Source organism: Lactuca sativa, chromosome 4, assembly GCF_002870075.4.
Source record: "Lactuca sativa cultivar Salinas chromosome 4, Lsat_Salinas_v11, whole genome shotgun sequence".
NCBI lineage: Eukaryota > Viridiplantae > Streptophyta > Magnoliopsida > Asterales > Asteraceae > Lactuca > Lactuca sativa.
This window is the reverse complement of record NC_056626.2, coordinates 145455752-145470087: the sequence shown is the minus strand read 5'-3', so window position 1 is coordinate 145470087 and position 14336 is coordinate 145455752.

Below are 14336 nucleotides of genomic sequence, written 5' to 3'. Positions count from 1 at the left end.
ACCTAAGAGAGAGTGCACATCGTACCATCAAGCTTTGCCCTTGCCCTTGGACTCAGATGTACCTGAAACAAATCCACAAACTGTAAGCTAACGCTTAGTGAGTTTCCCATAGCATACCCCACACACAAGCCACATAGCACACATCATAACTTCTATGAAGACTACCTATACCACATATTCCATAACGTTTTAGCTATAAAGCTATCTCTACCATTAGCCATAAAGGCTATCTCTACCGTTAGCTATAAGAGTTATCTCTACCATTAGCCATAAAGGCTATCTCTACCGTTAGCTATAAAGCTATCTCTACCATAGCCATAGAGGCTATCTCTACCACATTTCTCAACAAAATTATGCCACACACCTCTACACAATGAGTATACCAACTATCATAAAATGGGTCGGCCTTAGTGCCTTAGACCCATCAGTATGGTGAGAAGACTCACCTCTCGAATGCTGAACTGGTAAGCTGAAGTCAGATATGTCCCACGCTACTTCTTCTCGACTGCCTATAACCATCAAGTGATTTACTTAACCTAAACCCATAATACCCTCATAGTCAACCCTGGACAAAGTCAAAGTCCATAGCCAAAGTCAACGGTCCATGTTGACCTCAACTCATCGAGTATAACCAGCCACTCGTCGAGTTCCTTGCATAACTCGTCGACTCGCCAAGTCACTAGAGTGACTCGTCAAGTCCCCTCCAAACTCTCAACCGTAAACACCTGGCCGAGAACCCTATGGCTGTAAACTCCTTGGTCGTACATGCTTAGCCGTAAACCCGACCCGTCGAGTTCATAAAGCGACTCGACGAGTTCCCTTAGTCCATTTCGTTTTCGGTCCTTTACAGTGGAATCTGGAGTCACAAACTTCATATCCAACCTTCCCTATCACAGATGCCACGTAAAGTTGCAAACTTTACGTGCATACAAGGCCTCACAATGCTAAAAGGTCAATATTATGTTCTCAACAAGGTTTGTGTGCATGGGAAGGGTTAAGCTACATAAAGGGAGCAAATTTGTGACTTTGGGGACCTAAAAAGGTCCAGATCTGAAACTATATCTCAGTGATACGTCCAGATCTAAACTTGGACTCCATTTGCCCCAAAATGGACATGTACTTGGGAGAGGAGAGATCTAAGAATCTACAGTTCAAGGTAATGACTTTTTACCTTAAAATGTTGCCCAATACAATGTAGATGTTGGATCTACTGCTTCCCCTCTTGTTCCTTCTTCTAAATCTCTTCTTCAACACTCCAAGTTTGCTAAACCAAGCTCTTACTCTCACTCAAGGGGGGTTCACGCCCAAAAATGTCTCTCTAAAAGATAATAAGATGCTAAGGGAGGCCACAAGTGTAGATAATGATCCTTATATAAGGTGCAACCCTTAAAAACTAGGGTTTCCTCTTACAGCTCCTATTCGTCGTGTCGGGACTTCCGACTCGCCGAGTAGGTCCTGATCCCGCGCTCACGATTAAATGCCCCTACTCGACGAGTTGGACTCCCAACTCGCCAAGTCCATGAACAAAACCCTTAAAAACTATAATTGGCTTCTAGAACCAGGAACAAGTGTTACATTATAGTATATGTCACAAGGATTTCGTACATATAAAGAACGTTGAAATCCGAGTTATAACAAAGAAGTTATGACTTGTCGAAGTTTTGCGACAAAACCGGCACGACGTTGTGTATCGTAAAAAGTGAGTTTGCAATAAAATATTTTTTAGCCTTAGCGATCTAAACAAAAGTCATAGCATACGTTAAACCGAGAGCGTGCATAAAAAGAACGTCCAAATCTGACTTTGTATGAGGAGGTTATGATTTTTATAAGATTTAGCATAGTAGTATGCAACCCGGAATTCGACTTCTAGATCGATCGATTTTTAGCCGACACAATCTAAACGAGAATTAAAAAATTCGTTAATAAGAACTCAACGATATAAAGACATACGAAAATGGATGTCGGATGACAAAGTTATGAATTTTTAACGGATTTTAACTGTCTAAGTCGGTTAAAATATTACTTTAAAAATAAAGTCAAAATTAGCCAATGGAGTCTAAAAGAAAGTTGTAGATTATGTTGCCACCTACGTGTGGATGTAAAGAACATATGTGAAAGTTATGGAATTTAGAAGTTGTTGGGTCAAAAATATGGTTTATACTTTACTTTTCTAGAAAAATGTATTTTTGTGTCTTGGACCGTAAACTGCTTGGTGTTTACGGCCGTAAACCCATTTACGGCCCATGTTCACCAAGCCCATGTTTCCCTTGTATATATATAGGTGTTAGGGTGAGGAGTAGAGATTGATGAAACACAAGGAGTGTACGGCCAAGAGAGAAACTAGAGAGAAGTTTTGTATGTGTGAATCTTTTGTATCCGGATCTTCATTCTAATCAATTCATACATAGATTCATCATATTATTCTTCTTCTTCTTTTCTTCTATTTTATATGACATCATCCATTTGATTGGGATTCCGCACCATCAAACGGATTTGATTGATACACATGCATTTTAGGGACTTACAATTGGTATCAGAGCTTGGTTGTATCAGTTAATTTTGTCAAATTTGGAGCATTATTTGATCTTATTTTCGAAAGATTTTTGTGTTTTTGGGTAGATCTCTGAAAAATAAGGGGGGTTTGTTCTTCATGTTTTTCATAAAAAAGGTTTTTGATCGAGTTTTGGAGCTTAAAAGCCGAAAAATCGGTGTTTTTGGTCGAAACCTGCGAGGGTGTGGCGGAGTTTGCGGCCGGCGGCTAGGGTTTCGGAGTTCACGGCCCGAGGTTCACGATCCGGAGTTTGCGGCTCGAGGTTCACGGCCCGAGGTTTGCGGCCTCGGCCTCGGTGGTTTACGGCCTCGCACCTCGCACCTCCTCGCATCGCAGCTGATTCCTCGCCTCGCATCGCATCTAAAAAAATTGGGAAGCGGAAGTGAGGGTGGCGGGGATCAAACCCGGATCCTCTAGTTCATCAAGTATGCGCCTTACCATCTCGGCTAGCAGACTCTTTGTGTCTCTCCTTCCGAATTTAATTCATAAAGCATCTTTTTCGCTTCAAGTTTCGCATTTTTGACACTTTTAACACAAAAACTCAATTTCTTTTAATTTTAAATTCCTTTTTCATCCAAAATAAAAAAAATTAAAATAAAATAATAATAATAATAATAATAATAATAATAATAATAATAATAATAAAAATTAAAAATTATATTTAACTTTTATTTTTGATTTTTTATTTAAAATTTTGACTTTGACTTTCAAATTTGACCTTTGACTTTAAACTTTGACTTTTTTGTTTAACTTTTAAATTTTCAAATTTAGCTCTTCGGTTTGATTTTTCAAGTTTGACTTTTGAGTTTAACTTTTTAAATTTGACTTTTAAGGTTGACTTTTGAGGTTCATAATCAAAGGGTTTGACTTTTAAGTTTTATTTTGGCTTCTAGTTGTGCTTTTTAATGGATTTTAAGGTCTACGAAAGAGTTGAAAACATGAAAGAGAGTCGTCAGGATATGTTAAGACAAAATTTCAACATTTTTTATTATATCCTTGGAGAAACCCTCGAAACTCAGTTGCAGCGATTTACAACACTCACTACTGAGATGAATATAGTTGGGATCTTCTTTACTAAGTCCGAGATAAACAAAAAGCTGCTAAATTCACTTCCGAAATCGTGGGATATGAACATAGCCGTCGCCAAGAAGACAAAAGATCTCAATCGTCTTAGTATTTCTGATGTAATTAAAGAGCTTGATGCTTTGAAATGTGGAGAAACAATGAGTTTCGCAAACCTTCCGGTCAATGAAGTTTCGTGTTCTCAATCATGTGAAGTTTCATGTACTCCATCTTGTGAAGATACGATTAAAATTCTTCGTGAACATAATGATTTGCTAAAAAGGGAAGTCGAGGACCTAAAATACGAAGGATATCAACTTAGGAAACGACAGAAACCCCTGAAGGCTGAATTAGAAGCAAAAACCAAAGACTTTAGGAAGCTTCAGGAAGAGTATAGCAACAAGTGTGAAAATTATGACTATATTAAGAAACAACTTGCTGCTGTAACTGAAGAACTTGACACTTTGAAAATTAAGTGTGGAAAAACAGATGTTAGTTTTAAAAATTATACTGCGTCAAGTCAGATAGTCGAGTCCTTATTTGAAACCCAATTAAAATTCAAAGATAATAAAAACAAGGGTCTAGGGTATGATAGTGTTCCTCCACCTTTCAATCATAACTACACATCCATCCCCATGCTACAAAAAGAAACTGACAAGGAGGCACATCTTCAATATGGCAAACCAGCTGGATTTGTGTCAGGAGGTATTCAAATTGAAAATATTAACGTTTCTACTTCATGTGCAAGTAAAGTAGCAGAATATGAGAATAAGGAGAACACTACTGAACAAACCAATGACTCCTTGAACTCATACTTTGTTTCTTCGAATTATGTTACTCCTAACAAACCTGTCGTTGAGAAATACAGGCCTCCAATTCCAGCGCAACAGAGTGCTTGTTGCAAGTGTGCATGTGGGATCAATAAGAGACAAGGCATGGATACACCACCATGGGCAAGAAGAAATAACTTCATAGTGAAGAAAAAGATTTTTTTTCACTGTGGAACACCTGGACACATTGCCAGAAATTGTCCTAATCGCGCATACGTTCCCTACTATGCTCAAGGCCGGCAGAACGCACCAAGAGGGAGATACTTCAAAAGAAACCCCTCAAGGTCACGTTCAGACAATGCCGATTGAAATGCCATGAAGGCTAAGAATTCAACTCCCAAGGCCAAGCATCCAACTCCCAAGAACAAGAAGGGAATGCTGGCCCAGAAGTCTAGTTCAATAGATGCTCCTGTGAAGCCAAGACCGGTTAGGTCAAAGTCAGCTAGGCAGCCGGATTCAAGTTCCAAATCAAGTGCCGAGGCACCCATCGGATCGAACAAGAAATGGGTTAAACCCGAATATAGATGGGTACCAAACGTTAAAACTCCCAAATCTTTTAATGACTTTAATATTTCTACATCTTCTATTTGTGATAAACATGATATGTCATGGGAGAGAGTATCGTGCAAGGATGACAAAGGTCGACCCAGTTTCAAAATGGATTGGGTTCCAAAGACCAACTGATCCCGCTCTGTGTCGGAGCAACTATGGAGGCATATCATCAAATTTCAGTTTGCTGATATTGGCTGTTCCAGGCACATGATAGGAGGCATCTCTCAACTGTGCAACATTTTGACCTTTGCTTGAGAGTATGTGTCCTTTTGCGGGAAGGGAAGAAAGGAAGGGATCACTCATGGGGTTAGTGCTTAATGATGTGAAGAATTTTTGGATCTGTTCTGAGATTATGCGTGATGTTCTCAGATCTTTTGGATGCAAATTCAATCGGTGACTTACGGTTTGAATTTTCTTCTCTATACTTCTGAGTTTTTCTTAAGCTGATTCACTTTAAAGACTATTTTTTGTTTTAGGATAGTTTAAATTTGCGCATTTACTTTCGTTTCTCTCCTATGCACAAATTTAGGGGGAGAAATAGAAACAAAACAAAAATTAGAAAATTTTAATTTAAAAAAAATCCAAAAACATTAGAAAATCAGAAAATCAAAAATATGGTGTTAATGGAATGTGCTTGCAGGAGATGTTTTGGGAAGTGATATAATCATGTGATAACAGGCAATCTGAATCTGTGTAAGGGACTGAATCTGAATTGTCTAGGCTCTGTGTTCGATGCGCTGGTAGGCACGAAAGATTAAAATGGACTTGACTAGGCATAGATGAACTTAAGGAATCTAGAGACTTGAAAAATCTTGACCTAGATAGATCCATTTAGCCTGACAATATGACGCTCGGATAGGTTGAGCAGGGAGATATACACGGGAATCTACTGGTTACACTAAAGAACCCGTATCTAGAACTGTGGATTCACGTTTCCTCGATGTGCGGATTCTATCCTTAATTCCGGTTGGTTGGGGTGACTGGGGAATTCCGATAAATTAGGTCTGTAGAAGATTATTTTCTTTCTTTCTGTCTGTTAGTCATATGTTGCCTCCTCTGCGTGATTGAAATACATCCGACCTGGACGGTAACATATGCAAATCTATCTTTATGCATCTTCTATCTATGCAAATTCTTTCTATCTGTTAGCCATATACTGTCTCCTCTGCGTGACTCAAAATCCGACATGGTACACAGTATATGCACCGTTCTCTTCTCAATCCCTCTAAAACTTCTATTAGTCATACGTTTCATCCTTTGCGTGATTGGAAGAGATCCGACCTGGATGTACAACATATGCATTCTAAATCTATCTTCTCTCTTAATAATTGTCTGCTCACCCGGTGTAAGAAGTATTTTGGAAGTCCTTGATGGTTGGGGCATGCCAGGAAGCGGGAAACACGTTCTAGTATAATTAAAATTAAACACATACATGTTGTCTGTAGATCTCGTTGCTCAATTTAGGTGGACAACAAATATCTTTGGTCGTCATCATCTGAATGGTCCTTAAGGAATATTATCTAGGAACTTAAGATCACATTGTCTTGTCACGTATAGTATGTCCTAATTTTATCACAATCTCTCGTGTTTAAGTGGACCACAATACCGGCGATTGACCAGATCTATTCATGAAGGGAGAGGTACTGATAAACGGATAAAGGTTGTCTAAAAAACTTTGATCCCAAATCACTCTTAAAGTTAGCTATTATTTTTGTTATTGTTAAGTTTGTTCATAGTGTTCTTCTAATTTAAATATAAGGAGGAGAATTAAAAATAAAAACGCAACAAACAAAAATAAGAAAAATCAAAATCAAAAATAGTGTTATTTCTGTTTTATTTCTTGTTCAGAAAAATCAAAAATCCAAAAATATTTTTGTTTCTGTTCTATTTTTGGTCAGAAAATATGAAAAACCCAAAAATATTGTGTGCTAAATTTTCTTTTAGTTTTGTTTTGTCTTGAAAAGTGAATTCAGGTGAAGATGAAACTCATGGAGTTTGTGTCGAAGATTTCTAAGTCAAGGCTCCGTCCGTGAGCATCGAAGAACTCTCATTCGAAGGAGCAAGAAATGAAGATTACTATTTCAACATTCAATCCTTCAACCCTAGAAGCAAGGTGAAGCAAAAATTGAAGATTATGTGACGGATTGCATTGAAGCCTCCTCAATCAATCTGCTACTATCGTTGTACCTGCTGAAGTGATCCAAAAGATTTGTTCTCTCTGATGTTCTCTCTGAAGATTCTCAAGCTGAAAGCGCCATATTTCAAGAATCAGTACAAGAAGCCTCCTCACCCAATGTGAGTTTAGAGTCAAATCATGAAGAAAAGCTCAAGTGCTCAAGATGAAGTGATTCATCGAAGATTCATCAAGCACATCTTGAAGTTGTGAAAAATTTGAAGATAAATGTTGAAGCAAATCTCACAATGAAGATTAACAAGAAAAGCTAGATACTTTTAGGGGGAGTTTGTTGGGTCATTTAGAAAAGAAAGTTATAAACCAAGGGGGAGATTGTTGGGTCAAAAATATGGTTTATACTTTACTTTTCTAGAAAAATGTATTTTTGTGTCTTGGACCGTAAACTGCTTGGTGTTTACGGCCCATGTTCACCATGCCCATGTTTCCCTAGTATATATATAGGTGTTAGGGTGAGGAGTAGAGATTGATGAAACACAAGGAGTGTACGGCCAAGAGAGAAACTAGAGAGAAGTTATGTGTGTGAATCTTTTGTATCCGAATCTTCATTCTAATCAATTCATACATAGATTCATCATATTCTTCTTCTTCTTATCTTCTATTTTATCTGACATCATCCGTTTGATTGGGATTCCGCACCATCAAACAGATCTGATTGATACACAGGCATTTTAGGGACTTACAGAAGTTGTCTATAGGCTGATGCGAGAAGTGATATGTGGTTGAATTTGGACCATTGCTTTCTCCCCACGACCTCGCATGCGGTGCTGACATCTGGCCCTCGTACGCGCATCATACTGAGTACGCGCTGCGTACTCCATAGCTACGCCGAACGTAGTCCGAGGAGTTCAGCTATAAATAGATGCGAGAGCACCCTCATTTCTTCACACCTTATCCCTTATTTCTCTCTAAATACTCCCAAACTTTCCCTACCATTCCCTAGTACTTCCCAAGTGCTAGAGGCGATTATCGGAGTGCCAAAAGGCTTCGAGAAGAATAGTTTTCGGCTCAGAAGTTCTGCCTCCGTAGAGCTCGATTCTTCACTAAACTCCATTGTAAGTGAGTTATGCTTACCATTATTTAAGTATAACTTATGTTTAAGTTCATTATCGTGATTATGAACTTATAAACAATATATGTAAGTACTATAAAATATAAAAGTGTTATTATAATATATTTTAACTACTTGCAGTACGGGGAATCTGGTTTGAAGGGTCGCATAGGGTTGTTGGATTTCAAAACAGCTTAAATGCCAAAATGGTCCTGCCCTCTGATGTTTCATGCCTGGCCCATGTCTGTACATAGTAGTCGAAAAGTATTGTTTAACACTTATAAAATAATATCACTTGTAGACCTTGAGTTAATTAGTCGTGATAAATATTAGACTAAAACTTAGCAATAATAATGTTAGGTTTCGTCAAAGAAAAAGACAAATATTGTTACAAGTGAAGCGTTGTCCGAATTTCGAGTCATTACTTTAACAAGTGAGTGCATAGTTACTTTCATCTTACACGTAGATATGAAGTATTTAATATAAATTACGTGTTATGTGTGCATATTTTATGTGTTCCTGATATCTATGCTAGACGAACAATTTATACATGTTTACGTGATTTAAACTGTATATGTATTTTTATAGTTATAAATATATATTGGGTAGCGACGGGTGATGAGAGAAAGGTGATGATAGATAGGTGATGATAAATAGGTGATGTGAGATGTGAGGAGATGCCATAATCTTGACTTGCGATGTTGCGATGTAGCAATGTAGTCATTTACCAGAGTATAGATGGCGACCACAGACTATTCTAGACAGTCATGTGGAAACACCAGCATACTCATAACCTGTAGGGGATGAATTATGAGTTCAGGCGATGTTGTAACTACGTATTCATGCGATGATACTCTAACCCTTACTTTGAATTACGAGTTCATGCGATGTTGTAACTACGTATTCATGTGATGATACCCTAACCCTTACTGGACACGTATTAGGGGAGTAATCCCCGAATCAGTATTGTCTATGCGATGTAGGCGATGATCCTTAGGGAAAGTCCTTAGGAACAAACCTATAAGGAAATGCGATGTAAGGATATGAGAGGTAAATACGGTGTAGGAGATGACCCTTAGAATAAATCTTTAGGGAAGATTAAATGAAGAAAATAGGGATGGGTAATCGGGTTAATTGTTTGACATGAATTATGTGAAGAAACAAATTAACTATATTATTGTGGGTTGAAAAACCTATGTACTCACCAGGTTTCCCAACCTGACCCACTCAGTTTATTTATATCACAGGTGTCGATTTGAAGATACATTACACCGAGAGATTAAAGGAGATGTAAATCATTAGAGTAAATGAATGTAAGGTATGTTTATGCTTATGTTTTTGTATTGACAATGACATTCCAAAGTTTTAATATAAACAAAATACATTTCTTCGGAAATCCTTTGATAATAAATTTATCATGTTTTCTAGGAACAAATTCCGCAACATATTTCTTTAAAATGGATACTCTGATTTTTAAACAAGCATAAATAATTTTTTTTAAAATGACCGTGAGTTTGGGGATATCACATTTATAAACATGCATGTATAGTGCATGTCTTGAACTCAAGTTAGGTCAAAATAGAGTAAAAAAGGCTAATGTCTCATGCACAAGTTCAAACTCTATAAAACTCTAGATCCAACACTCCTAACCACAAAGGGACTCTAGGGATCCATAAAGTTGGCAATTTTATGGAATCCCGACACTCCAAAATGTCCCAACATGAAGAATAAGGCATAAAAACATAGATATATGCACAATAAACCAAAAAGATTGGAACTTGAGGACTTACAAGAGTTCATAAGATGCACCACAAGATGATGAGAAGAGTTGCTTACTGAATCCAAGTTTAAATGTCACTTTCTTCTTTTTCTAATCCCCAAAAATCAACATAAAAGGCTCAGATATAAAAAATGGAGGTTATGGTTTGCTTGGAGGCTGAGAGAGTGTGATGGAGGTTGAGGGTGAGCAACCCTAGCCATCACATTCCCTTAAATAGGGGCGCAAACCCCATATATTAGGGTTTCTTATTAAATAGTTGTCACACCATGGCCATAGGCTGCCACGTCGTGGGGATCCATCCGTCACGTTGTGGCCACCAAAAATCCATACTTTAATAACAACCTTAAACAATGGAGACATACCAGGACTTGGTGTTACAGTTTCCAATGAGAATTTAGATTAGGTTAGGGAAGAGTGTTTTTTGGTGATTCATAGTCATGGTAGGTGGGATAAATATGGCTAATTTAATAATCCCTTTCCCAGTTTCGGCATCAATCACTACTGCTATTTTGTTGTTGTTAGGTTTCCTTTGATTTTTCTTACAATTCTGTAGTTTTTTAGGATTTGATTTCCGGAAACAAGAATTACACCTTGTGAGATCAATTTCAATTTTTAGACGATTACGAAGCAACAAGTTACGTGCAGAAATGTTTAACTTCGTTTTAACTTAATTTCTCGTTTGATTCATCTTATTGCTTAATTCCATTGCCAAATTTGTAATTTCGAACATCAAAGATCTTATATGTACCTTTTTAACTGCATTTTGAAATTCGAGCGGTCATATTGCCAAATGATAGAAATTTTAAGTTGGAACGACATTATAATTTGGTTTTGAAAATTATAACTTCTAAAGGTCATTGCCTCTGATTCTTTTTCTAACATACAATCGCTTAACATTTGAAAATTCTAACTTTAATTATGGATTGATGAGTTAAGTATCTGTGATTTGATCTTGTAATTTTTGCCTTACAGAATCCAATTAATGCTTGGCCACGACATGATGACCGATTGATGGGCTTTTGATCGTTGACTTTGAACGTTGACCTTTGACTTTTTGGCAAAGTTGACTTTTGGTCAACTTGAGGGTTTTGGGATTTGGATTGAGAATTGGTACCTTCTTGTTGTATATATGACTCGTAGTACCGATTCTTGGATTGTGTGAGTTTTATTGTTATCTGTTAGGCTATGAGGTGAGTTTTCTCATTATACTTTGTATTGCAATATGTATCCTTATATGTAGGATGTTGGTATGATGTAGTGATTTGTTAAATTAATTGATTTGTTATGATTACATGTGCTTTGGTTATTATTGTTTATCTGTTTGCACATGTCGACATATTGTAGTTGGGTTGAGGCAGTCTTGCTTTATGTTATAGGGCAAGTTACCCAGGCGGTCTAGGTGTACTATAGGCCTTGCAAGGCGGACCAGTCATATTGTAGGCCCAAGGGAGCAGTCCAGCTATTGTAGGCCTTGCGAGGTGGTCCAGTTAGATTGTAGGCCAAGTAGAGCGGTCCAGACATCCTGTAGGCCTTGTGAGGCGGTCTAAGCAGACCGAAGGCTCATGTATGCATGCATTGTATGTGTATTGTTGTGTGAGGTATTTTGGGGGAAATCACTAAGCATTGGCTTACAGTTGTGGATTTAAATGTTTTAGGTGCTTCTAAGAATTAGGGGAAAGCGAAGGGGTGACCGTACACATCATCCTACTGATTTATGTTTAAGAGATGTTATTGATACTATGATTTTTATGGTTTTTTTAATCAATTATTTGAATATTTATGGATTTCAATTTCTAAGCTTGATGTAACACCCCAAAATTTCAAGGTAAAAATTCATTTTTAATATAATCAAAACACCCATTGTATCTTTTACTCAAACGTTTAAAAGTATTTCATAATAAAACAATTATCAGAGTAAAATCCCAAAATCACAAAGTTGCAGAAAAACATGGGTGCATACGTTGCGATCAAGTCGGGCCCTTCCCTTTTCGAACTGGAAATACCTGAAACCATAAGCAATAAACTGTAAGCACAAAGCTTAGTGAGTTCCCCAAAATGCCGCATACCATACATACAATAGAGAATGATATGTGCCAGCCATATTCTTGCCATTATGACATGAGCCATATCATGGTCTTTCCTTGCCAAGTAGGGGGCCAATAACTTGGGTCTTACAGATAAGTGCCAAGAGCCACCTCCTGGTCTTCAATGCAAGCATCATATAGACAACAAACATAAAATATACAACTTGCAATCTACTTAACTGCTAGGGTCCGAACCTTGGTCTTGCATACAAATTTGTCAGGAGCCACCTCCGGGTCTTACATACAATGCCAAGGGCCACCCCTTGGTCTTCCAATAATACACAAACCAATGGCTCAACATTGGTGCCTTCGACCCATAGTATTGTGAGGAGACTCACCTCAGACAGCTGAAACCCACAGATAGATCTGTGACTACAGATCCGCTAAAATCCCTGTGTTATTAATCACAAAATAACATCTAATCAATAATTGGATCCCATCTCGCACTAAGAGTCCATATTAGGGTAAAAGATCTTTTTACCCTTTTCCGAACTTGGTCCAAGGCTAAGGCCGATACCAATTGTCCAAAAGCCCAAAGCCCAAATATGACCCAATTTTCCAAATTGGTCCCAATCTATTTCATGGGCCTTCACCCAAGAAAGTCCAACAAAATCTTAATAGCCCAATGATAGAATTCAAATGACCGAACAAGGCCCAAGACAACCAAAGACCAACATGGACCAAAACCGAGAGCCTAAAACGACCGAAGCCCAATCTGCTGAGTGTGCAGGGCGTACTCAGCTTGTACGCTTAGCGTACACGCTTGTACGCCCAACGTAATCCACCATCTTAATCGATTAAGAATTCAACCCAAACCTAGAACTGACTTTCTTAAGGTGGTTTATCACATAAAGTTGCCAACTTTACGTGTATGCATGGCTTAATGGGGCTTTAGAGCTCAAAAGAGCTTATTAAATGACTTAAGACATGCATAAGACCAAAACCACCATAAAGTTTGCATCTTTATGCTCAAGACACCCTTAATGTATCCAAATCTATAAGGACGAGCTCCAAAAATGACATTAAATCACAATCACCAACCAAATGGACCAAAATGACCAAAAACATGCCAAGGAGTAGATCTATGAAATGAGATGACAAGATTTGAACTTTATACATCAAAAGCCACGAAATGAAGGTGCTAAAGCTGGATCTCAAGGCCCTCCTCCAAAGAATGATTCTTCAAGCTTCTTCTTTCCTCTCAAGATGCACAAAGCCCCCCACAAAAGCTTCACAAAGAGCTTAAAAGCACCACACAAAGGCTAAGGAATGAATTAGGGTTTTCAAGGGTATGGGGGATGGTTAAACAAGGCCAAAAGAGGCTATCTTGTGCTTTATATAGGGTACAAGCCCTAAAATTAGGGTTCCTAATATGCTCATGTATGCTAAGCATACTCCGCGTACGCCCAACGTACATGGATGAGCCCCACGATCAACTTGCATGAGTATGCCCAACGTACTCCAACTTCCTCGAAGTTGACAATTTTGCCCCTTAGGGACCAAATCCGCAAAACCTTACACCCTCCAAGGGTCTAAACTGAAAAGTCCATAGAATCAAGTGTTACAACTCTCCCCCACTTAAATTAGATTTCGTCCTCGAAATCATTTCTTACCTTCACAGGCACGCCAAACAATCCGAGCAACATACCCAAAACCCCGAGCATACAACAACCTTCCCAAATCTCCAATCTTGATGATGAACGAATCCTTTCTCATCCTAAATTAATCCCCTACAGAAAAACCGCTTATATGTCAAGAAGTCAGTGGGAGTCATATTGATCTTGAGAGTTTCAAGAGTCAACCAACAATAAACCTTTTAGTTATCCCTAACACGCGACCTGTCATTGATAACCTATTGTGTTTGGTTTGCACATTCTTATTTATATGCACTTCTAGTTGAGTTGACAATGCTTATGAGTTCTATGTTTTTCATTTAACTGCAAAGCAAAAAACACATTGGCCAATGAAAGTACATTGAGCAATATAGGTGAGCTGCTAACAACATGGAAGCATTGGTAGACCCTTGAGCTACCAGAGGGAAAGAAATTTAGAATTGTGAAGTTCAGTCCATATAGGAAAGCTAAATTTGAATTTGGTTTGGTCCTAAACCTTATCTTATGATTATAGGTCACAAATGATAGATTCACGTGGATGGGAACGTATGCACCTTGAAATCTATGTGGTAAAGATTCACTCTAATTCATGAGAAAGATTATGAGGAAATACTTTTGCTGA